The following is a 24,092-nucleotide window of genomic DNA, read 5'->3' on the forward strand; positions in this document are numbered from 1 at the left end:
TAAAAATAATCAATAGGAATGTCTGCCCTGTTGAAGTCAGACCAGTTGCAGAAAAGATTTTGGAGTGGTTTCTACCAACAGAGGTAAAAGGTTTTATCTAGCCTCTGATCCCTCCTTTCCCCACATGCCATGAGGGGTGTGGAAACACACCTGGAAATACAGCCCCACTTCTGGTCATAGCTCCTGGGTCCCAAAACCACCCAGTCCCTGCAGGTTTGGGAGGGTATGGCTGCGATCTCCAGCTGCTCAGCGAGGGGGGAGAGGACCTGCCCTCCCTTGCTGCTGGCTCTGGAGGAGATCAGGAGAACACAAGCTGATTTTTCCCAAGTATTCGTGGGATGAAATACACCTTTTACTTAACCCACCTCCCAGTTTCCACCCAATCCATTAATGCAATCCAGCTGCTCTCCACTGCCTCTTTCCACCCCAGTCTATTGCCCACCTTCCCTGGTCAATGCCAGCTGCCCCCAGGGGTGGTTTCATGTCAGCAGAGCCTTGCAGCCTCCCTCTCCCCATCTCATTGGTGCACTGTCATTTCCATTGGGACACTGAAAATGACTTTGCAGAGCAGGAGACCTTTTAAATTAGTTAAAATGAATTAAATAGTTTGGGATAATCACCAATAAGTGTTTCAAAACATCCCAGATGAAGCTGCAGAGGAGCAGAAGGTGCAGTACTGCTGCTCCTCAGCTGACATTGCCACCAGGGTCTTTGCTGTTATTGACCTACGCTTGCTCATGGGGATTTTGCTGCTTGGCCAACCTAAACCAGCAGATTTTGGGTGTCACATCATCTCATCTTCCTCTTCAGCCCAGGTTTGCAAAAGAGCCTGCTCAGCAAGGATGGGTTGTTGGGAGGGTTGAAGCAGGGCTGCATCTCACTGCCACGCACAGAAAGGAAACAATAGACAGGAAAAATCAAAGTTTTGCTGGAAGAGGAGAGGCTCCTGCTCTTCCTGAGGCTCTCAATAATCCCTGCCTGGGTCATGCTGCCTGCAGGGCCCGGATAAGACCTTGGCTGCCACACAGAGCGGCTTCGCAGGACAGGGTGGAAAGCAGCTCAGGGTGTGGTGCAACCATGATTATTATTAATAGTATTTTTCATTAATCACATCCAAGATAATCATTAAATTATCAGTACAGATTTGGTATCAAACTGCTTATCACTTCAACCCCACTTCAGGCTGGATGTGTGGATTTCTAGCTAGAGCAACTTGACACATTTTCAATTCTTTCAAAACGAAAAATGTGACTCTGAATGCTACAAAACTCACAGCACTTGGGAGGATGCGATCACTTCCTTTTTCTCTGTTTTCCTCCCGATTGCATGATTATGAAAGAAACATCTGTTTTGAAGAGATCTGCAACAGAAAATTTTTGTTCCAGTTGGATTTTTAATGGACAACTGTTACAGAGTCTTGTTCTCCCCACCCTGTTTCTTTCCTTTTTTCTTTTGCTGAAAGATGAAAGAGAAAGGAAGAGGAGGAGAAAAAACTCAAGCAAACAAACCCCACTGCCCAGACTACAAATACAGACAGAAAAAGGAGCTACTGAGGTGTGGATGGTGTGAAACACCACAGCTGAGCTGGCAGAGAATGTTTGCACTTCAGTTCTCTATGAGAACATTTGATGTTGTTTGTAAATGGATTTTTCTACATTTTGAATCAATCAAAATACTGAAAGTGGGATACAAATTTGACCTTTTTTTTTTTTTTTTTCCCTCATCAGGGAATAATTCCTGTTGTGTGATAATCTTGGATGTAATTAATCTGAAGTGATAATAATAATGGAGTATATTAATTATATATAAAAATAGGTATTGTTCTGTATCTGCAGTATTTTTGGATTCTCCCTGACTCTGTTCTTCTGCTGCAGAAGAGGAAACCTGTTGTTCTTTGGGAAGTCTTTACATACATGGTAGGCAGCTGGAAGAAAAAGCCAGTGAGAAGAAAAGCCTCAGGCACTGCAATCAACACAGAAGGCCAGTTCTATTTTGTGAGAGGCTGAAATATCAGTACAAAAGGCCACTGAATGCTATCAGCTGCTCTGGTGTTTGCAGCATTTACAGGAGACCATGCCAAGCAGCAAAAACTGTGGAAGAGGATCCTGGATTTTGGTGCATCAGTATCCACAGACAGAAAAATGAGATGCAGGAATCTCAAGCCTAAGGGAAAATGACAGTGAAAAGAATATTCTGGCTGCACACCAGAACGGGGTGTGCTGGTCACTCCCTGCACAATGCATGAGGGGAAGAGGCCAGGATGAGCTGCCTGGGAAGGGAGCAAAGCTCCTCCTCAAGGAGCAGCTGTCCTTGGTGGTGACTTTGCATGGGCTCCTTGACCACTGGTACAAACCAAGCAGCTCCTTAGGTCCAGTCCAAGTCCACATCACTGCAGCTGCAACACCAGCCCCTGCCTCCTGATTTTTTTTTTTTTGGTGATACTGCAACAAATAAACAAAGCATCACTTCCTAGGCTAAATAAATAAATAAATAAAAATTTCTTCCTATAGAAAAACAGAAATATTTTCACGTCATACAATTTTTCAGAGGGGAAAGACCTACCCACAATATGTTTCTTGGATATGTGCTATTTGTTCAGCATCCCAGTAGTTAAAAGGATCAAACATAATGCAGACTTTCTGGTGTTGGTCAGATTTTTGGTCATCTTCCTCTGAGGGGCAGAAGCAGGACAAAACATGGTCTTCTAAAATAGAAATGACATGGCAGGGAGAACCTTTTGGAATAGGTTGGCCAATGAACCAGAGCTGTTAAAAAAACTAGCTTGCTTTCCAAGACCAAAGTGAAACACTTTTAAAATATAGGTATGACAAGATTCCTCCTGAATAAGTTACTTGATAAATGAAAAAAATCTTTTAAAAATATGCCCTGAAAGAATAAAACACGACAGATATTTGATCCAGTGGCAGACTGCTAAGCCATAAATTTGTCAAACCACAACTTTATTTCTAGATAACCATTGTTTGGCACCATTTGTTTTCTGTCCCTCAGACTGGAATCTCTCTTTTGATCAGCTGTATCAATCCAGCTGTCTGGATGGAAGGAGAAGCAGTTTGGGAGAAAGATGTGGAGTGTGCTTTGAGTAACCTTGGGAGCGCTTTTGACCAATACCCAGTGCTAGGACTTGGGAATTTCAGTATGAATTTTAACAGTACAAATGCACTTTAGGCAGTGACCTTTGTTTTTCCCACATAAGGAAGGGAGTATGTGCCCTATAGTCTTGAATGTTTTTGTAAGAATGCAGCTGACATTTGCAGGTGGCAATTTTTCATATTCATAAACAATTTTTGATATCCAGACACCGATTCCTGTCCAGGGATCAGAGCTGGTACAGACCAGGTTCTGCTGTGTCCAGTGCAAATATGAAGAGGTTCTTTAAAACTGGCAACTGTATTAATTGGAAGAAAAAATGAATCAAGACACAAGAAGTATTGATTTGCTTTGTGGTTTTTTTTCATCTCTCTTAAAACCTTGGCTTCTATTCTCTTCTGCCTATAAATATAGTGTTTTAATATTTTGGTAACTAGATGTGTGACCTAGGCCACCTCCATTCTCTTTAGCCATTTTCTCCCCCAGGCTTCCTCCTTGCATTTTAGAAGAAATAGCAATCAATTGCAGGAGAGTCCTCAAAAGCCCCCCAGGTTTAAGCAGATTTACTATCTGTAAAACTTTTTCTACATGTAAGCATTGGTCAAGAAGTGTGAAACAGCAAAGCATGGCCATAAATTATATTTTTTTTGCCTTTTGGAGGACTCACATAGATGATTCAATGCTTTATTACATTGGGCTTTGCATGTCTGGATCCAGATTTTTTAGGATAGGCACAAAATTCCTGCTAATAAAGCAGGGTAAATAAATAAATTCCTTAAAGATGAGTTAATCTCAGATGAGGTTCAGCCATGAACATAAAGAAAACCAGCATTTCTCATGCTCCATGGTCAACCCCAGCCTGCCCAAACTCTGTAATACAGCCTGAAATACTCTGGCTCCACATTAAATTTCATGTGTTACCCAGCACCCGTGAAAGCCTGTGGCATGAGCTCTATGTGCTCCAGCACACTGCGAGATCAGAAGGGGAGGAAAAAAGAAAGAAAAAATAAAAAGATATGCCAAAATCTGAGTTCCAATTGTTTTTTAGCCAAAAAGAAGATCATGCATGTCTTCAGAGGAGAAATAGTCTAGAAAACTCTAGAAAACGTAGAAAGCCGTAGGCAAGAAGTGCCTTTTCTTTTCATCAAACTGCTTCCCTCTATTGCCAATTTATTTCTTCTGTCTTTAACCTCCACGGGGGACAATCATGGATTTTACCCTCCCTTACATCACACACTTCTTTTTCTTTAGCATCCTCACAGTAAATTGGAGATTACTTTGAAGATTCATGTTAGGAAGTGAAGTGTACACATTCCCTCACATGCAAACACCTGCACAGGCTCCTGAGGGCATCTGTGCTGCTCCTCCTTGCAATTCCAGTGACTCTGTGCCTGTGTTTCTGGCAGCAAATTAATTTGGAACTGGAAAATCAAGAAAGGGTTAATTAAAAAAAAAACAAAACAAACAACAAACTTTGCCTAGTTTGCAGTGATTTTGCATCAGTTTCCATGGAAATGGAAGTAGAACAAGCCAAGAGCAGTGGTGTAGCCAACTTCAGCTGCTGGCTTCTAGTTCTTGCTCCTGTTTCCATGGAAATAGATGCCAAATCAGCAAAAAATAAGGTAACTTGTTTTAAGATAGTAGAGTTTTAAAGGCTTGTCCTTATTTAACCTCAGTCAGGAAGATAGCTGGTGAGGGGAGGCAGCCAGCAGCTCAATGAAAACTTTCAGAGGCTCTTTCAGCAGCTGACTGCTTGGTGAACTCGGCAGAGAGTGAATTCACAGGGCAGCCACCAATCTTCAGAAACATTCTGCAACTTTCCTGCACTTTGCAAATAGAATACATTTTCCTCTTGGCATGGAGAGTCACAGCAGTCTGTGGGAGCCCAAGTTAACATCTCTCTGCAAGGCACCCCTGCAAGTGCCTCCTTAGGCTGCCTTTGCCTCCCAGAGTTCAGAAAGTGATGTGCTTTTCCCAGCTGCAATATGCAAACTATTCCCATTCCAAAAGCAAAATGTTCTGTTTCTACCTATTGGGAGAGAAGCAAAGGAGCGTTAGCTGGGGGAATTCCTGGCAGTGTTTTACAACAAACACTGCACTGTCTTTTTTTTCCTAATCCACGAAGGCAAAATTTCACTGAGATAAAAGAAGCTGGCCGTAACCTTGCTTACAGCAAAATGTGGATGGGAAAGCAGAACTGAATCCAACCAGAAAAAAAAATCTGCTGTAATTTCAAGAACTGAAATTTCATCCAAAGCTCGTTTTATTAGAACAAATGTTAATAGAAAGCTATTTCAAGGCTGGCTTTTGATCCGTAGTTCTTGCTGTGATGGAACTGTCTGTGGGGAAGAGTATTTCTTCGTGGGAAGTTGTGTGAAGAAAGAGATGAGAATCCCAACCTAGGCCCCATTGTTCTTTGAATTGTTCTTGAACTGTGATCGTTGCCAGCCATCCTCCACCTCTTTCTTTCCCCACATCCCATTGCTTACGTGCTCCTTAGGCATCTCTTTAATGAGCTGCAAAGACACCCTTAGACAAGGGATCATATCACAGGCCACTTGTGGCCCCTTTTTTGGTAGCAGAATATATCTGGAAGCCATAAGTGTGGGTATATGTTTAAAAAAAAAAATTCTTGGCTGGCATTTGTGGCAAAGTAAATGCAATTCTAATGAGGCATTCCTTCATTTGCAGCATTACGTTTTTGCTTTTAGGGACATAAAATCTGCTCTTGCAAGGGCACGTGCTTTGCTTCACACACGAAGAATATTCCCTTGGGCTGCTTGGGTGAGTAAATAAATGAAAAGTGCAGGCCAACCTAATTTTAAAGAAGTGAATCAGGTCTAGACTGGGGCCTCACCGTTGTTAATTTTAGGTATTACAAAGAATGTGCTCATTTTCAAACTGGTTTCTGTGGCTCTTCTTTGAAGAAAACCCAAGAAACATCAAGCCCTTCAAGAAATTGCCAAAAAAGATAGACCTTTTTTTTTTTTTTTTTGCATAACGAACACTTAAACACATGGGAGGATTTTTTTTTTTTCTTTTTGACAGCACACATTGTCTTAAAAGTCATGAAACTTTCTCCGATTGCTTTATCAGACATTTATTGCTGCTGCTGCTGCTGCTATGATGTGATTTTTTTGAAGCTGTTTTTGAGCTGTTGGGATCCTGTTTGAGGGGGGGCAACCCAGGGCTGTGTTACTGATGATCCTCCATGACACTTTACTAATATTTCCCTTGGAAAAGCTTTAGACTTTTCTGTAATGGCAAAAAAAAAAACCCCAAAAAACCCCAAAAAACAACAACAAAAAAAACCCAACCAAAAAACAGGGAAGCAATGGAAAGTAAACTCACACATTTCAATGGAGGGTGTGGGAGGTGGAGCTGAGAGCACCACTGCTCCCCAGGTGTTTGTAATTCAGCTTTCAGTGTACTTTTTGGACTCTCCATTATACAACAGTTCATCATCCTCTTCCAGGAGGCTTCCAGGCCTCCAGGTCAGTAACCTGCACAAACGTCATCCCCTCCAGCTCTCAGTGCTTAAATCACACCAGGAGAAAAACAGGAGCTCTCTGCCAACTCTTTTGCAAGCAGCTCAAAGCACCATGGCACAACTCAAAGGATCATGAGAACAAGCTAGAGAACAACAAGCTGTGGAGCCAAAACTGAGATAAAGCAAAAAAAACCCAGAGAGAACAAGGTCTGACATGAGGTGTGTGCAGCAAAAAAATGACACACGTGCACTTTCATAATGTTGGCAGATCCCTGGAGTGTGCTGACAGCTCTGTCCTGGAAATCCAGCTCCTCCAGCCCTCCCAGCCCTGCTGCTGGCCCTGCCCTGGTGTCCCCAGGAGGCTGTGGCAGGTGGGCACAGAACAAGGTGTGGCAGGAGGGGTGGGGTGTTCCAAGCAAGCACAGATTGTCCTTTGCTCTTCCTGCAAAGTGACTGCTCCCAGAGCACAGGCTGCTCCCTATCTCAAGGGGAAGTGGAGCAGCAGCAGTCACCAGGTGCTTGCCATGTGTGCAGGGAGATGTCACCCTGGGAAACTCCCTTCTCTGAGCTCTGGTCCCAGAGACACCTGGCAAAGCTGGATGATGACTGAATAACTTGTAAAACCACAATCACTCCATCCCTGCTGGTTCCCTGTGTTGGGCAGGGGGAGGTGGACAGACAGATTGCTGCTGCCTCCTTGGGCTGACACCCCAGGGTGCTCATGTCCTGATCTCTGAGCTTGGCAAGACACCTTTTCTTCCTGGCTCTGGTCTCAATTCCAGCTCCATCTCCAGGATCCTCCTTGCTCTCCCAGCATTTTGGGGAGGCCAGGGTGGGTGGGAATGACACCCTGACCTGTGAGAACCCCTTCTGCTGAAGCAGAGGGTTAGCAAAGGGCACATGTGAGCAGTGAAGCAGCACAACTGCTCTGCTCCAGAGCTCAGTGTTGGTTGGGATGTGACCTTTGTCCAGCCATCTCACCAGGGGACTCTTAATGCTTGGGAGTTTTCTCAGTGTCTGCAAAATTTCTTAGGTTAGTTTAAAGTCTAATTTGTCCTTCAATCAAAGAGTCATGCCATTTTTTTTTCTCCTCCTTCACCCATGACTAGATAAGGCTGCCTTGTGTGTGGCTTGCATTATGTACCTGTACAGATTTCTGTATTTTATTTTATTGTTTGTATTAATGATTTTAATCATGGAGGTTTTTGGTTTGGAAATGGAAGGCCTGTAGCTTTCACAGCACAGATGGGAGATAAAAGCACTATAATCACAGAGTGCGATCAATGAGACTTTTTCCAGGAAGATGCTAAAGGCATTATTTGGCATTAACAAAGAAAGGGATAATTAGAAAATAGGCAGAGAAGCCTTTATTCCTGTAATTAATTTCAAAGTTGGAAGTTCCCTAGTGCTTTTCTGTTCAAAAGTGACAGCATATGAGCCATTGCAAAGGAGATATGTATTAATCATAAATCAGAAACAGGGAGGAAATTGAAACCTGTGTTTCCACCGACTTTAAAAAGAAAAAGCTGCTGCCTGGAGTTAATGTGTATTCTGACTGTATGTGGAGGAAAAAACAATTATAAATAGTTATTGACACATTACATGAAAGGTAAGAGGAGGATGTAGCCAAACTTGGTTTCCTGGGAGACTGGGCAGTCTTCTCCAGAGAAAAAATAATACTCAGGAGTTACTTTGAGGTTGTGCCTATGTTTGCAGCTGATCTTTTCTGCACTAATTTTTTACAATTGCTATCAGTCCCACTGATGGCCACAGTGATGGAAGAAGTGTTCAGCAAACTTCCTCTGCTTACCTTAATTTTAACACTGTTAAAACTGTTTCTGAATGAGAAGTTAGTGGCTCTGCTTTAGGAATGCCAGCAGCCACAGCCGTCTTGCTTACAGCCTTCTCCCATCTGGATCTTCAGCTTTTTAACAGGCAAACTGAACATCTTCCCCTGGGGTAAGATCGAAAATTAGCAAAGGAAAAAGGCATGCACAGCTTTCTGTATGGTTTTTTCCCTTCTGTCCCCTAGTCAGTGGCTGTTGTCCCCATCATCACATCCACAGGTGTGACATGAATTGGTGCAAAGTGTCCAGCTGGTGAAGGCACCAGCCTTGCTCCAAGGGGTGAGGCTGGAGACCTTTAGCACTGGTGTCTTTTACTCAGAAACAGTGGATCCCCTTAAGACAGCTGATGTTGCACACAGAGCCATATATGTATTTTTTTATTTGATTTGATTTTTAATATGGACAGCTTTACAATTAGTTTTTTTAATTTCAGTCTCGTTGAACTGACATTGTTGGCTTTGTATCACAGCTGGCTTGGATGATGACTGGTGAAGGTGAACATAACACTCATGGTGCCTCCTCACACCATGAGGAACTCACAGCCTACACACACTTGCAAGTTACCATTTGTATAATTTTGGGGTTGACTGCAGAACAATCATTCAGTCAGCTGTAATGTAGCATATGTGTATTTATATATACTATCAATCATACGGTAAAATTTTGCATGTGGACACACACACTCTCTCTTTGAAATGATTTTTTCACTTATTTGCTCACAAGGTTGGTTAGGTGTCTTCGCTTACATCCCTCTCCACTTTTCTCTAGCTCTAGACCGGCAGGCAGGTGAACTTGGCATCTTACTTTACAACTGGATCAAAAAAAATGCATAAATGTAAGAGGATTATATACAGGTTCTACGTGGCTTTATTTTTTCAGAGTTCCTTCAAGGACAATCTTTCTTGTAGGTCCCATTCCTCAAGTTTCTTTGCTTAAAGCAGAGAAATATGTACATAAGCTTATCACAGAGCTATACCCAGCGTTTCACAATGTGCAGTTGGCATTTGCTGATGGCAGCACCGGTGGAGCTCACTGTGTTTCCCAATGCATGGAGAGTGTTTGAAACAACAGTTTTCTTTTCTATTACTTGTTAATTTCCATATTCTGTTCTCATTGCATGAGCTCCAACACTCTCAAGCAAGTGATGCTATTTAAGTTCTCCTGGAAATACTTCTTACACATGCAGGAATAGAAAAAAATGATCTGCATGTCCCTGGCAGAAATATCTTCTGAAACCGCTAATGGTTTTCTTACCTCACAGCTATATCCCCGGAATGTTCCTGCATTTACCACTCCAAATCACTGCAGTGATGGCTTAACTCAAGTCAGACAAGCTGTTCTTCTCCTTCCAGTGAAATGATTGTCTCCTGATGTGTGTCCTTCAGTCCTATTTTTGAACATAACCTGGGAAAATCACCCCAATCACTGTCAGTAGTTAGTCTTTGGCCGGTGGTTGTAAAAAAAATCTTCTTCTTTTACCCCTTTATCTCTTCAGAGGAAAAAGTTTATTAACTTTGATAGAAAAAACTTTAAAGTTTTAATTGTATGAATCATTTTAGAAGGTAGCACTAATTACTTTTGATTTATAATTATAAATCAAGTTTGTAGAAAGGCGTACATATGAATGTCAAGTATGTAAAATACTTTAAGAAGGTACAGAATAAGAGAAAGGAAAAAGGCTCCAAAATTACAATTTTCCAGAACATTTAGATTTCATACCAACACAAGCAAAAATACTTGCTTAGAATGCAATTTAAAGATGTGATAGGACACAATGTCATCCTTTTACAACCCACGTAAGATATGTTACGATGCACTGCAATGACTGCAAAACAAAAAATGTTGAAGACAACTTAGTAATACCTTGATTAATGCAAATTTTATGAAACATTCAAAAGGATATTAACATGTACTCAAATTTCATCCCTCGTTGGCAAATGTAAATGTAACATTTGGCTAAATAATTGTCAAAATTTCCACATTCAAAACCTTTCAGTAGCTGATTAGACTGCGGAATTAACTTTTGTGTAAATCTTCTTGAACCTTTTGATTAGCTTCCCAATTGTCACTGGGAATTTATAATATAAATTACAGCAGCAGGCTTAAAATTATTTGAACATGCCTAGAGCTAAGAGCCAACTAAATTGAAATCTTTTTAGTTATTGGAGTATTCCTGCTCTTTGCTCCTCTAGAAGACAGAGCAACATTTTAGCTTGTCCTAGAAAGGAGTCCAGCTTGACTGCAGGCAATTCCAGCCTATGAAGAGCCCCAAAATAGACACCTGGCTCATTCCCAAGCCATAGTTTCCAAGTGAACCAGCTCCCAGCTCAGTCTCAGCGATCTCTCACTCACACAGAGACAGACTCTGCCGCACCATTCATGCTCAGCAGTGTGTCAGTCCTCAATTAATAACACAGGCTACACCCAGAATCAGGCTGTGAACGTGTTTAACCCTACCCACATCTCCAAAATGGCCTCTCTTTGTGGAGATAGACCTCATTTGCTCTAACCCCTGGACTGTGGCTGTCTTATTTAGGCTCTGTTGGACTACTAAAAAATCCTTCCTTTCATCCCGAGTCATCCTGGTGCTGCCCTGGCCAGCAGCACAAGGAGATCTGTGTGGGATGTGCAGTCCATGGGCTGTCCCAAGGTGCTCCCACCCCATTCAGAAGATCTGACACATCTTCACCAACTATTGGCAAGGTGTTTTGGACTTCCAAGCAAGAAAAAAAAATAATTAAATTTGTGGTTTTCTTTGCTGTGAAAGGGAAATTAGTTCCTTACCCACTCCTCCTTCCAGACCGGGATATGACTCAGATCCTGATAGTTTAAGGATGATCAGAGCCGATGCTGGATTTCTTTTGTGAGATGTGTCGTAGCTGTACAAAATGCTGAGGATAAAATTACCTTCTGCTGCAGTCTGCTGCTGCTGGAAAACAAGCAGGACTTCTTCCTGTAGCTGGAGGTAGATAGCTTTTCATCTGGACTTCAGTCAAATTCACAGTTTTATGACTTCCCATCTAAAGCAATCTAAAATTCTTGTAAAAATACCAAAAGGAGCATACTTGTGCAACTTTGATAGTCCTGATAACTGGGGGATGTACATCACGGGCAATTCCTTTCAGAAAGGTTTACATTTCTGCTCGGCTTCCAAATGAAAAATATCTCAAGGAAACATGGGGTTATTTGTGGTGCTAACAATGCATATTTTTGAGGGTCTCTGGTTTCCTGTGGCGCCTCATCCTTAGGGCACTTCATTGTGAACGTGCTGGCACGCATCCTTTTCCCAAGCCCAAAGCCACCTGGCAGCTACAGCAGGAAGAGTGAAAAGCAACATCCCACTTTCAACGGTAAATTCCCAACCTATGCATGATTTGTTGTAGCAACCTACCCATTTGCTCTCCTGCAGGGATAAATTATGGCTGTCTGGACTATGCTGTAGAACGAGAAAGATTTCATAATAACTCCATAAGTTGTACTCCAAAGCGTGAAGGTTTGTCCTTTATTTTAAAGCATGGGAATATCTAAAGCAATATTCTCCCCATATCAGCTTAAAATAATTGTGAAAGCCATAGTCTTATTTTCCCTCTAAATTTGCCTTTAACTTAAATATACAAAATGCATCTTATAGAAAAAAAATTAAAACAATAATTATTCATTTTCAGTACCTGGCTTAAAACACTTTGGAAGTTCATTGATTTTTCAGAAGGCTGGAAATGAGCACAGTCTGAACAACAGGTATTTTCTGAGGCATTTCAAATAGTATATCCCAAAGCAGAGCACTCACTAGTGTTGTTTGCTTTTGAAAATCTTGACTGTGGGTGACATTTCTGTTGGCTGGATCCCTTAACTCCAGGTAATACACAGCAGAAATTAACTGCTCTTCTGTACATATTCTCATGCCTTTTAAAATGATATTTTAAATGTAAATAACTCCCTGAATACGGGAGGTTCAATCAGCACATAGTTCTTATATGTAGGAAGCCTCAAGATGGCACTCTTGAACTGCAGAGTTTTTCAGGGACGCTGATTATGAGTTTCTTGCAAGGAAAAAAAAAAAAAAAAGAGAAAGAAACGCAATGGTGAGTGTGAACCTGTGCAGGAATAACCAGAGGAAATATCAAGTAGAACAGCAATATCTGACTAAAGCATCAAAACCTATCAGAGTTCACATGGCAAAATGTACTGGAAAGCATGGGTTATTATAAAAACTAGGGTTGATAAACCCCCCAAATTTTGTGAATAAATCCACAGTTCTTTTAATCTTCATCCAGTTTTTTATCTTGCTCACCATCCCCTATTCAATACTTCCTTTTCTCTCGCTGAAGGTGTTTTCATGTTACCTCTTGAGTATCCTGGGGCTGGCTGAGGTGTTGCTTGTGTTGGGTAGACCTGAGGCAGGACGCACTTGTGTAGGATATTTATGCCAGAGGCATGTGAAAAAGGGATGGTGAGAAGGAAATAAACCTGGTGAAACTTTGGTCTGCAGACCACAGGTAGAATTCCATGGTCTGCAGAGGTTGTGCCTCTCAGTTCCTCCTTCCATCACCGCCCTCCATGGAGCAGAGGCTGTGCTCTGTCTGTGACAGGAGACCCTGATGGCTCCTTCCTGGATGCTCCTGCTTCCTCCTGCAGCACAGGGACAGAGAGAGGAGGCCATGATATCCCCAACTTTGGAGGGGAGGGAAGGACACCTACCTGCCCTTCATTGGGAACTCACAGACTCACCTACTCTTGCCTTGGTGGCCAAGAAGGCCAGTGGCATCCTGGCCTGCATTAGGAATTGTGTGACCAGCAGGAGCAGGGAGGTCATTCTTCCCCTGTACTTGAGTGCTGTGTCCAGTTCTGGCTCCTCAGTTTGGGAAGGACCTTGAGATGCTTGAGCACGTCCAGAGGAGGCAACAAGGCTGGTGAGGGGCTGGGAACACAAACCCTGTGAGGAATGTTTGAGGGAGTTGGGGTTGTTTAGCCTGGAGAAGAGGAGGCTCAGAGGTGACCTTATTGCTCTCTTCAACTCCTGAAGGGAGGGTGCAGACAGGTGGGGTCGGTCTCTTCCACCAGGCAGCACTGACAGAACAAGAGGACACAGCCTCAGCTATGTCAGGGAAGGTACAGGTTGGATATTAGGAAAAAATTTTCACTGAAAGACTAATAAAGCACTGGAATTGTCTTCCCAGGGAGGTGGTAGAATCACCATCTCTGGATGTGTTTAAATAAAACTGGACATGGCACTTGGTGCTATAGCCTAGTTGAGGTGTTAGGGCATAGGTTGGACTTGATGATCTTAGAGGTCTCTTCCAACCTCATTATTCTGTGATTCTGTGATACTCTTATATCATAGCATCATTCCCTGCAAGTGGGCTCCTGGGTGGGATTCCTCCATGGGTCTGTGTCAGCATTGCCTGGGGGCTGGACAATCCTGCTGTGCCGTGCCTCCCGGGCAGTGCTGGAGCAGCTGGCTCCAGCCAGGCACTGTGGTGGGTGGGAAAGTGCTGGTCATCAGCCACGTCCCACTGGGGAAGGGGGACCCAGACTTGTGAAAGAGGAGCTGGGAAGGAGGGCATCATCTCCCAGGCCTCCTACAGCCTTTCTCTCCCTCTTCCTCTTCATCCTCCTCTTCCTCCATAAGAGGAATTTTTGTGGGAATCAGGGAAGTGCAATAGGAAACAGCCATGGGAGGGAGGATGAAGATCGTGGTGGACCTACCCTGGCTTACCAAGGTTTTTGGTGTTTTTCTGCCATGGCATTTGCTTTCCCTGACCCAGCACTTTTCCTCAGGTGTTGCTTCTCTCCTGTTGACTTTGGTGACTGTGTCCTGGCAGGTCAGGGTCACAGCTGGCACCATCCCAGCCCAGCAGCCAGCCTGCCTTGCTTGCCACGCTGGAGCCACCACGCTGAAGCCAGCTGTGGATCGTTCTTACAAAATCCTCTGCTGACTCACCCTTCCCTTGCTTGCCTAAGTGAAATCATGCCTGCCTTTAAAAATCTCATTGCAGCATTACATGACACAGTTATCCACTTCTTTCACTGTCATGAACTGCTTCAGATAAGCAGCTGTGAGGTTTTTGGGAAAGATAAGGTGGGTTTTTTCTTTGCTCCAGGGCCTCTGAAATAGGCATTACTTCTCTGCTTGCTGATATAAATACAAATCTGTTCAATCACTGAGGTTGTTCCTGGAGATGCTGGGAACTTGCTTTCTCCATCACAAGGTGGACTCAGACATATCTCTCTGGGCCAGGTTTGGTTTAGGGACCAGCACTGTGAGGATTTTCAGTTGCTGTGCCAAGATTGGAGGCATTATTTACATGCTCTCTATTTTGCAGAGCCAGTCACGCATTGAATCCGTGTCCATGTCTGTTAGCCACCCAAAGCAAGAGCCTGATGAGTGATGGATTTTAGAGATGGACAGACAGGTAAAAAGTGAGTGGAATTTTGCTTAGGTTGAGACAAACCACAAAATTTTTTCTTGCCTTTTTTTTTTTCCCCCCTCTTTTTACTACATTTTGTTCTATAGTAGTTTTGGGTTTGCTTCTGATTTCATTACGTTTTGATTCAATGTTGGTTTAGATTCTGATTCACATGGCATTTTAAAAAATTTGTGCTTTATAAAATAGTATATTCATTTTTAACCTGTTGAAGTTTTTATGGCCATACAAACCATGCCTGTTGAAAATAACTTGAAGGTCCTGATGTTTCCCAAATTTAACAAAAAGAAAGTTATTTTTTCTGAAGTAAAATATTTCAATCCAACCTTAAGGAAAATACTTCCAATTTTTTTTCTTTAGGAAGACCTACTTCCCAATCATGATAAATCTTATTTATTTCATCGTGTGATAATTATTAAAACAGTATTGAAACCATGCTTTGGCAAGTGATATACTACTGTATCTTGGTGTTTCAAACACAGCCATGCCATGGGGCAGGAAAGCAGTTTAGGACTTGGTGTTGTACCTCTTCTTGTGAGGTGCTGCATCTCTCATTTTCCTGTTGCTTTCTTCTCTCTTTTGAATTGCTTTGTATGCTTGGTCCTGTGACATCTCTATAATGTTTTCTACAGCTTAAGCAGATCCTCAAAAACACTAAAAGCTGTGTAGAACTCATACAATTGTGCAATTCATCAGTTAAGAAAGGTACAAATAAAGACATTTAACAGGCTAGCATGGGAAAATCATCGATTTTCTATCAGTCCTGTAACACTGGTCATTTTCAGACCTCAAGTATTTAAATACCTCCCATTTCTTTCTGATGTAAATAAATTCAGAATTTTTTTTTTTGACAAATATCATCCCCCAGAAATGAAAACGATCTTTGAGCTTTGTACTAGAATTTTTTACTTTCTTAGCTGCAAGATGAAAACTAATGCTCCCCTCTGTCTTAGTCTGGAATACTGATTTGCAGAACTTCTTACTGGAGGACATGGTAGCTATTTTAAAATCATACTTGCTCTTTAATGTGGAGAGCCATCTATGGGAAAAGTTTGCAAGATCAGGCCCACGGTCATCATTTAGTCAAACTGCATAATTCTTAGGTCTTTTAATCTTTTCTCATAAATCAATCCTCCAACCCCTTTAGTCGTATTTGTTGCTTGTCTCTGAATTCCTTCCAATTTTGCAATTTACATTATAATGACGGCTTAGTGAAACTGATGAGAAAGTGATTTTTGGGGCCAATTTTTATGCTGCTTGTAAATATTCAAAATCTGGCTTTCCACAGGCTCGTGAGGGCCCCCCAAACTGGGTGACAATGGCAGGGAGCTGAGGAACTCCCACTCCTGGGGCAAGGACGGGTGTTTTGCCAGATTCTCCCACTATGGCTTTCCACTTATTAGTATTCATTATCCCATTGATTTCCATGGGGCTGTAACTGCCTACAGCACAGCTCACAGTGAATAAGGACGGGGAATCTGCACCCAGGGTCACTAAACCACTCCCTGGTTTGACTCAAGGTGAGCAGTTGGGCTCAAGCAGGGCAGGGTTGGGACTGGGCCCTTTGGGGCAGCAAAAGGCATCAGGCAGAGATGTTTTCTGCAGGAATGCCTGTGCTGGTGGGTGACAGTGCTGGGCAAAGCACATTTCCTGAGTGATTTGGCTGCCACGACACGCTCTGCAGGCAGCTGGGGCAAATGGTGAAGTTAGAGCTTTGCACCGCATGGCTGCTGTCCCTCTTGGCCCTTGGATCTGCCATGGCTCTGCTTACCTCTGCTCCACACAGCCACTGTCTGGAAGAGTGTAAGGGCAAATCCAGAGGCACTGAAGGTGGTTTGCTGATCAGAGACCTGAAGAAGATGTACAACTGGCAGAAGAGCAGCCACTCTGCCGCCACAGACACCTCCCCTGCTGCTGCTGCCTGGCTGCAGGACATCTGCCCATGGCCAGAGCTTGCCCCAGCACTGAGCAGATTCTTCACGCTGAGGAGAGAATGTGGCCACCACAAAGACCTGATGGATTTAACCTTTCTCATCCAGTACAGCCCACTGGGGTGTGTGCTTGTCCATGGCTGGAGGGGAGGCTCAGGGTAAGGCCATCTGTGAGCCTTTGTAGAAGAAGCCTATGCTGAGAGTTCTTGCTGTCCCTCTCAGATCAGCTGCCATTTACGCCTCTCAAGGAGACAGAATTGCTTTCTCATACTCTTTTTCAACCTATAGTTCTTATTTTCTTATGTGATAGCTACAGTGGATTGGAAATCTGCTGCACTGGCAACAGGCTGAAGTCTCCTGTGAGAGTCTTAGCTCAAATGAGAGCTAGAGAAACACCATTAGAAAATGAATAGCTGAACCCCTGCCTGCCTGTTTGCTGCCCTTGGCCACACCATCCATAGTGTCCTCTTGCTTCTACCTCCTCTGAGTGCACAAATGAAAAGCCACCAGTGCGTGTTTTGAGTTTCAGTCACACAGGTTAACCAGAACCTTTAAATGGAGGCCATTCAGACCAGACCCTCAGAACAAATTTCTCCTGTATGCACCTTTGTAACCACTTCCACCAAAGTAATTTCTTATTCTCTACACAAAGTGCAGAAGTTTACAGAGATCCTCCCTCAACAGGGTAGGCATATGGAAAACAGCAGCCAAAATAATGACTGCAAAGTCAAAATGTCAGGGTTTTAAGTCCTTTAACAACTTTGTTTGACTTTCAGAAGAAAGGTTTGAATTCACAAAGCTGCTTGGCGGTGCTCTGATGAATTGAAACAGGTGGTTTTGGATGAAGAAAGCGTGAGATGGCAAATCACTCACCTCTTTTGTTATTTTTTCCAAGGACTAGAATTAGTACTGGTGCTTTCTGGACTGAACCAAGGTGCCATGTAATCAGCTGCAAAATTACTAGAAGCAACGTTAGAAATAGCCCATATGTGCCAATTTGCTGTAGCTGTGCCTTTCTCCTGAGGGACAATCTTAATCTCTGGAAACTGTACTTTCATACAACACAGACAGGGTTGCAGGTGCTGTGATAGGGAAAGAGAATCTCAAAAATGAGGAATAAAGGTAAGCAAGGCAGATATGGGTCTGCAGAAAACCTGGGACCATAACTCCATGATATGTGAAGTGTTCCTGAGGCTGATACTGAAAACTCAGTGTAAATCATTGTGATGTTCCTGTAACAGAGGAAGAAGATAATGCCAGATACCCCCATTTAAATACCTGGCACATCTTTCCTAGTGCCATGAATTAGTAACATTTAGAAAGAGCTATGATTTTTTATTCTGTCACTTTCAGGGTCAGGAAGAGACTGAGATGCTTCTTGACATTCAAGAAGAGCAGATCTGTTGGTCAGAGCTGGATCTGTCATAGGATATTATGGCTGAATTCAGCTGAGTCTCATAAGCCCTCTGGTTCCACCTCTCCAGGCAGAACTGTTCAAATCAGCCAGTCCAAAGATCACCTTAACTATAATATCAAACCCAGTCTGGGAGATCTGAGCAGCTCAAACCATGATGTGACAATTTTTCATCGGATGAACAGTCAGTGATGTGCCACATCAGCACCCCCAGCTGGAAGCTGTATTGGTGATATGCAATATCTGAATACACCAAACACTGAAGACTTTGAAATTACAAAATGCTCTTGAGAAGCCAGCAGCTCAAACCACAGAATCATAGAATAGTTGAGGTTGGAGGGGACATGGAGGTCATTTAGTGACCAACTCCTCTGCTAAAGAAGGATCACGTAGAACCAGTTGTTCAGGACCATGTCCAGGCAACTTTTGAATATCTCCAGGGATGGAGACTCCACAACATCCCTGGGCAAGTTGTGCCAGTGCTCTGTCACCCCCACAGTGAAAAAGTGTTTCCTGCCTCATGTGTTCCAGTTTGTGCCACTGCCTCTGGTCCTGTCACTGGACATCTCTGACAAGAGCCTGGCCCTGTCCTCTTTTCACCCTCCCTTTGGGTATTTACATACATTGATGAGATCCCCTCTGAGCCTTTTTATCTCCAGGCTGAACAGTCCCATCTTTCTCAGTCTTTCCCCACAGAAGAAATGCTCCAGTTCCTTAAACATCCTTGCCATGGCTTTTTGCTGAAGTTGGTCCAACATGCCTGGTTCTGAGGAGAGTGGAAGGATCACCTCCCTTCACCTGCTGGCAGTGCTTTTTCCAGCCCAGGATATCTTTGGCTGCTTTTGCTGAAGGGATGTTGCTGCCTTATCTTCAACCCAGTGTTCACTGAGACCCCTGGGCCTTCTCTGTAAAGCTGCTTCACCTACACTTCATGTCACTGATCCCCATCTTTCAGGCCAGATTGTTCAGCAGGATTTTAGTGCACCAGGCTGTCTGCTCATCCAGTCCACACTTTATCAACTTGACAATAAGGATCTTACATGGGAGAGTGTCAAAAGCCTTACTTTAGTCTAGGTGATGTCCACTGCTCTCTCCTCACCTATCAGGCTTGTCATTTCATCACAGAAGTTCAACCATGCCTTTCCCTTGGTTGTTGGAACTCAAAATGTCCCTCAGGCATTTTTGGAGGTTCCGGGCCCAGGTCAGAAGCATTTGAGACCCTGGCAGGCAGCTGGAAACAGCTGTGATTTTGGGTTTGAACCATGGAATGATTTACCAACTTTGCAGGAAGAACAAGAAGTCACAAAAGTTTAGATGTTATAGTAGAAGTAGTCACAAAGTAAAGGGAAGAATTTTTTAGTGTTGTACAGGGTGGTTTTAACACCTGTACAGGATTTAGGTTTTGTACATGGGGGTCAGAGGGTTTAAGATGGAGGGATTTGGGCCTGTCCTGTCCTCCCTCTTTCTTCTTCCTTACCTCCATGTTCTTGGTGATGTTGGCACTCACAGATTGGTTTAGAGTAGAAAGGCACCATTTAATATAGGTAGTAGGTATTGGGGGAAAAACTGTAAACATTTAACATGTAATGTAGCATATAAAAGACAGCAGCAGCCCTGGGCGGGGAGAGAGAAGAAGAGAGGATGTCAGGGTGTGTGTGTGCCTCTGCCTGAGCTGCTGAGCAAACCACAGCAGCCCAAGAAAATCTTTTAGATAATTTGCAATAAACTGCCTTGAGACCACAACAAGAGATGCTGAGCCTTTCTTTGGAAGCACGAGTTGGAGGAGAGATTTTTCCACCACACAGAGCCTCGAACCAGGCCTGCGTTCTGTCACTTGGTGAAGCCACTCTTGGTGACTTTCTTGTCCTTCTTCTGCCTGGAGATGGTGTATGGTATTATCTGCCTTACCAGGGGTGGGGGTGAGGCTGACTGAGTGGAGTTCCCTGGCTCCTCCTTCTTGTTCAGAAAAATAGTTGCTCAGATTTGTAAATGATCACCTCTTTTAGGCCTAAAAATACCAATGTTTCTAACTGTGTTCACTGAGAACAGGAATTAGACTAAGCCATGTCAAGCTAGTCCTGTGGGGTGTCTCTAGAATCTCCCCAGAACAAAAGGCTCCTAAACACCTTGCTGCCTGGTGTGGCTTGCAGTCCAAAGACAGAGCATGGGGAATGATGTGCAGGCAGAGAGCAGTGAATTGAAGTGGCTTCCAAGAGGTAATGTTAGAGGCTTGGTGGAAAAGTTGCAGTGGGAACTCAGGGACAGAGCTGAAAATGCTGAAAAAAACAGCACTGGCACTGAGCAATGATGATCACTGTATCAAAGATAATCTCTGTATTTTTTCTCCCCGTGTGTTATGAAGACACCCATGCTGAAAGAATTGTCTCAAAACCAGCTTTTCAAATGGCGAGCTTAACTAGACAGGTGGTCCCAAGAGATCAAAAGCTACATCAGGGAAGGTTTAGGTTGGATATTAGGAAAAAAGTTTTCACCAAAAAAGTAATAAAGTACTGGAATTGTCTTCCCAGGGAGATGATCAAATCTCCATCTCTGGATGTGTTTAAAAAAAGACTGGACATGGCACTTGGTGCTATAGTCTAGTTGAGGCATAGGTTGGACTTGATGATCTTAAAGGTCTCTTCCAACCTCATTATTCTGTGATTCTGTGAAAAACTGCTTGCAAACTTTTTGCATTCAAATATAAAAATTGGGAACTACCCGTGCTCCCTCAACCCTTTTCCCTCTTTTCCCTCAAACTGAATTATTCCCAGATATTTCACCATTTCTCGCCTTTTTTTTTTTTTTCTTTCTCATGGCAGATTGGTCTCTTCCACCCTTCAGACAGCATTTATGACAGATGTGATTACCATGTCTCATGGAGTCTTTCCACTGAGATGTGGTTGTCACAAACATCATCACAGATTAGGAAAAAATAATCTGGAAGGAATTTTTAAAAGCTTTTGTACACCACTCTTCAGAGGTAGGTTCTTTTCTCCATGCACTGCTTAACTCTTTCAAGGTCAGATCACCCATGTGTCCAGACGTGCTGGTTCTGGCACTGACACAGGATGGTGGGAGCTGCTTCCCCCTGCCCCAGGTCGTAGTGAACTTAGAGAATTGTGGGGTTCAGAGCAGGTCAGGGGATCAGCATCTACTGCTGCTGTTGGAGAAGTCAGTGTTATTGAAGTGGCAGATGAAAAGCAAGGGGTGGACTTTTTCTCTCTCCCATGCTGTCTTGTTTTCTTTGAGCTCAAGCTCTGCTGTGTGGCTAACCAAGGGACGAGTAGCAGAGAGATCATCTGAACAAACAGAGCCCAATACTCGATTTGGATGATGACAGTGAAAATGCCTTCTTCTTGCTTTAGTGGCCGAGTGACCAACCCCTACTGCCCAGCCTTCTGTGCCCCACGGACAAGCCACCATGTGCTGGTGTGCTCAAAGCCATGGCAGGGATCTCACCCTCAAAGCTGCCTTTGAGGAGAACTCCAGCAGGGAGTGGATGAGTGTGTGTGTGTGTGTGTGTGTGTGTGTGTGTGTGTTTGCCTGCAGGCAAATGAGGGAATGAGCCTGGAAGAAAAGAATGGGGGAGTTTCTCTTTCTGGCAAAAAGTTTGGATTCTTCGCCAAAGCTTGTCACCACCTCCCAAAGCACCGGCCTGCTCTCTCTCCCATGCTGGTATTTGGCTCCTGCCTTCTTTCCTCAGCTGCCGAGAAGTTCCTCCTGGTTTTGGCAAAAGAGAGGAAGCCCTGGCCTGGGGCTTGGCACCCTCCTGAGCTGGAAGGGAAGTTGCTCAGGTGGCCAGGGTGCTTTGGATCTCCCAGCCCTGCTGTCACACACTGTGCCACAGGGCTCCTCGATTCCCATGGGAATGTGAACACTTCCTTGGGTGTTTCAATCCATTTCCTTCTGGCCAGGGCTGGTGCCTGCTCAGCTGCTCTCAGCAGCCCCTGGCCAAGTAGTGCAGGAGCTGCTCAGGGGCAGAATCTGAAGGCGATGGATGAGCTCAGGGTAGTGCTGAAAGTGCTGCTCAGCCCTTGGAGGCAAGGTCTGAAGAGATGAGGAAGCCAGTTGGAGCTCTGTAAACAGGAGGGAACAACTTTCAATGTTTGAAATATACTTAACCTTAGAAGTGTGTGTTCTGAATTGTCCTGAGAATTGGATGGAGTTTTGGGTGAGGTTTTTTATTCTATAAATTAGGAGCTATCATTAGGTAGGGTAAGTTATAAGTCTGTACACTCTCTTTCTTAAGAAAGGACTATACATGGCCTCAGCAAATGAACATAATTTTATTAGTAAATTAGGCATTCTTCCCTTTGGAGTATGTTTTCCTAACCTCTACCCCCCTGTCACATTAAGGCATTGATTTTAGCTATTTCAAAACTTATGTATGCATAGATACGAACATTTTCTCTCTCCTTTTCTCCTTTTGTCATTTGGTAATACTGGAGTTACTCTGAGTGAAAATCCTCTGGGAGATATTCCAGGAGAAATGAAGGCGTTTCAATCAAACCAAAAAAGTGATTGCAAATCACATTTTGAACAGAGTACAGCTGTCCAGTAGAAACAATGATTTCCCTCCCTGCATGTATCTTGGAAAAACTGATCTGTGCTTTTCACGCAGGGATGTGATATCAGAAATTTGAAGTTACATATTGTTAGGTTGGATTTTTTTCCCTTTGTTTTGTGGAGAAGAGGTATTCCTCATGGAAAATTTTCAGAGGTGTGATCAATACACAGAATGAATTGTCTGCTGTCAGTTCTAAACTGCAAACCTGGAGACAGTCCATTTTTGTACTCCAGGGTGCTCTAACAAGCATCATGGCTGAATCATAATAAACATTTGATTTTCCTATCAAAAACACATGTACCCACACAAACAAACATATTTCACTCTACTTCCAGTGTCTTTGATGGCATAACATTTAAATACCTGAGGCAATTTATAAAGCAGATATAATGCAAAATCCATAGTCAGATCACTAGAATTCAAATATCTAAGCCTTTAAGAAACAGAAAAAAAGCTAAGCAACATGCAGTTGCATAAATGCTCCATTCCCTGCTTTCCTTATATTCAGAAAGAGCTCATAAAAAAATCCTCTGCCATCTGCTATATCCCCACCTATAAGGCATACTTGCAAATTCTTTTGATGTGCAGATCATTACTTGGGATTAAATTTTCATATATGCATGCCAGTCTCTTCTTCCCATTCTGCTTCCATGCTCCTGCTTAGGTACCAGGTGTGCCCAGTTGGTGGAGGCCTGCTTTTGGGATGCTCAGTCTTGTAGGGACAGCTGTGGAAAGACTGGAAGAGCACTGTCTCCATTCAGAGCCACTCAAGGTCGATGGAGTTTATCACTTCCCCCAAAAAGCTTGGCTGGAGCTGATCTGCCCGCCCAGAGAGAGAGGGAGGTGGGGAATCCTGGCAGGTTCCTGCTGTTCCCTTAGAAAAGGCTTGCTTCAGTTACTCTCCTATCCCCTTTCTCTGTAAGAAATATACATATAAATAAGTGTAATAACTAGCTGTTAGTTGGTGTTTAATCGTTTAATAAAGAAGTACAAGAAAAATTACTTCTATTATGATGAAAACCTCCATTATTTAGACCAGCCTCAATTAAACCATCCTGTTTGCCAGGACTGTGTATTTCTCTGCTGTAAACACCACTCATATTTGCAGTTCTGTTTTGCCATGGGAAACTCTTAATTTCGATTTTCTTACAGAAGTTTTTAATCCCCAGATTGCAGGTACAGAAAAGGGAGGACTGCAATCCATAAGGGTACAAACACTTGCTGCTTGTTTCTAAATCTTACCTAGGAGGAAGCTTTTTGCTTAAATGTGCCTGAAATTTGACATTTCAAAGCAGAGTCTTTTGTAAACT

The 24,092-nt window shown here is 43.3% G+C and overlaps 1 long non-coding RNA gene across 2 annotated transcripts; it reads right to left on the minus strand.

Moving 5' to 3' along the window:
• Positions 1 to 1,353: 1,353 nt before the first annotated feature.
• LOC116808848 (uncharacterized) lies at positions 1,354 to 13,765 on the minus strand. 2 transcript variants are annotated; one of them, XR_012058161.1, is made up of 3 exons: positions 11,230 to 13,765; positions 9,700 to 9,849; positions 1,354 to 6,770 (listed from the first exon to the last, which is right to left on the minus strand). It is a non-coding gene; the product is annotated as an uncharacterized lncRNA (long non-coding RNA). The 2 variants fall into 2 exon arrangements; XR_012058160.1 differs by lacking the exon at positions 1,354 to 6,770 and adding an exon at positions 7,375 to 9,256.
• Between the last annotated feature and the right edge of the window lie 10,327 nt (positions 13,766 to 24,092).

The sequence above is a fragment of the Taeniopygia guttata genome, chromosome 1 (assembly GCF_048771995.1).
Source record: "Taeniopygia guttata chromosome 1, bTaeGut7.mat, whole genome shotgun sequence".
NCBI classification, from domain to species: Eukaryota; Metazoa; Chordata; class Aves; order Passeriformes; family Estrildidae; genus Taeniopygia; species Taeniopygia guttata.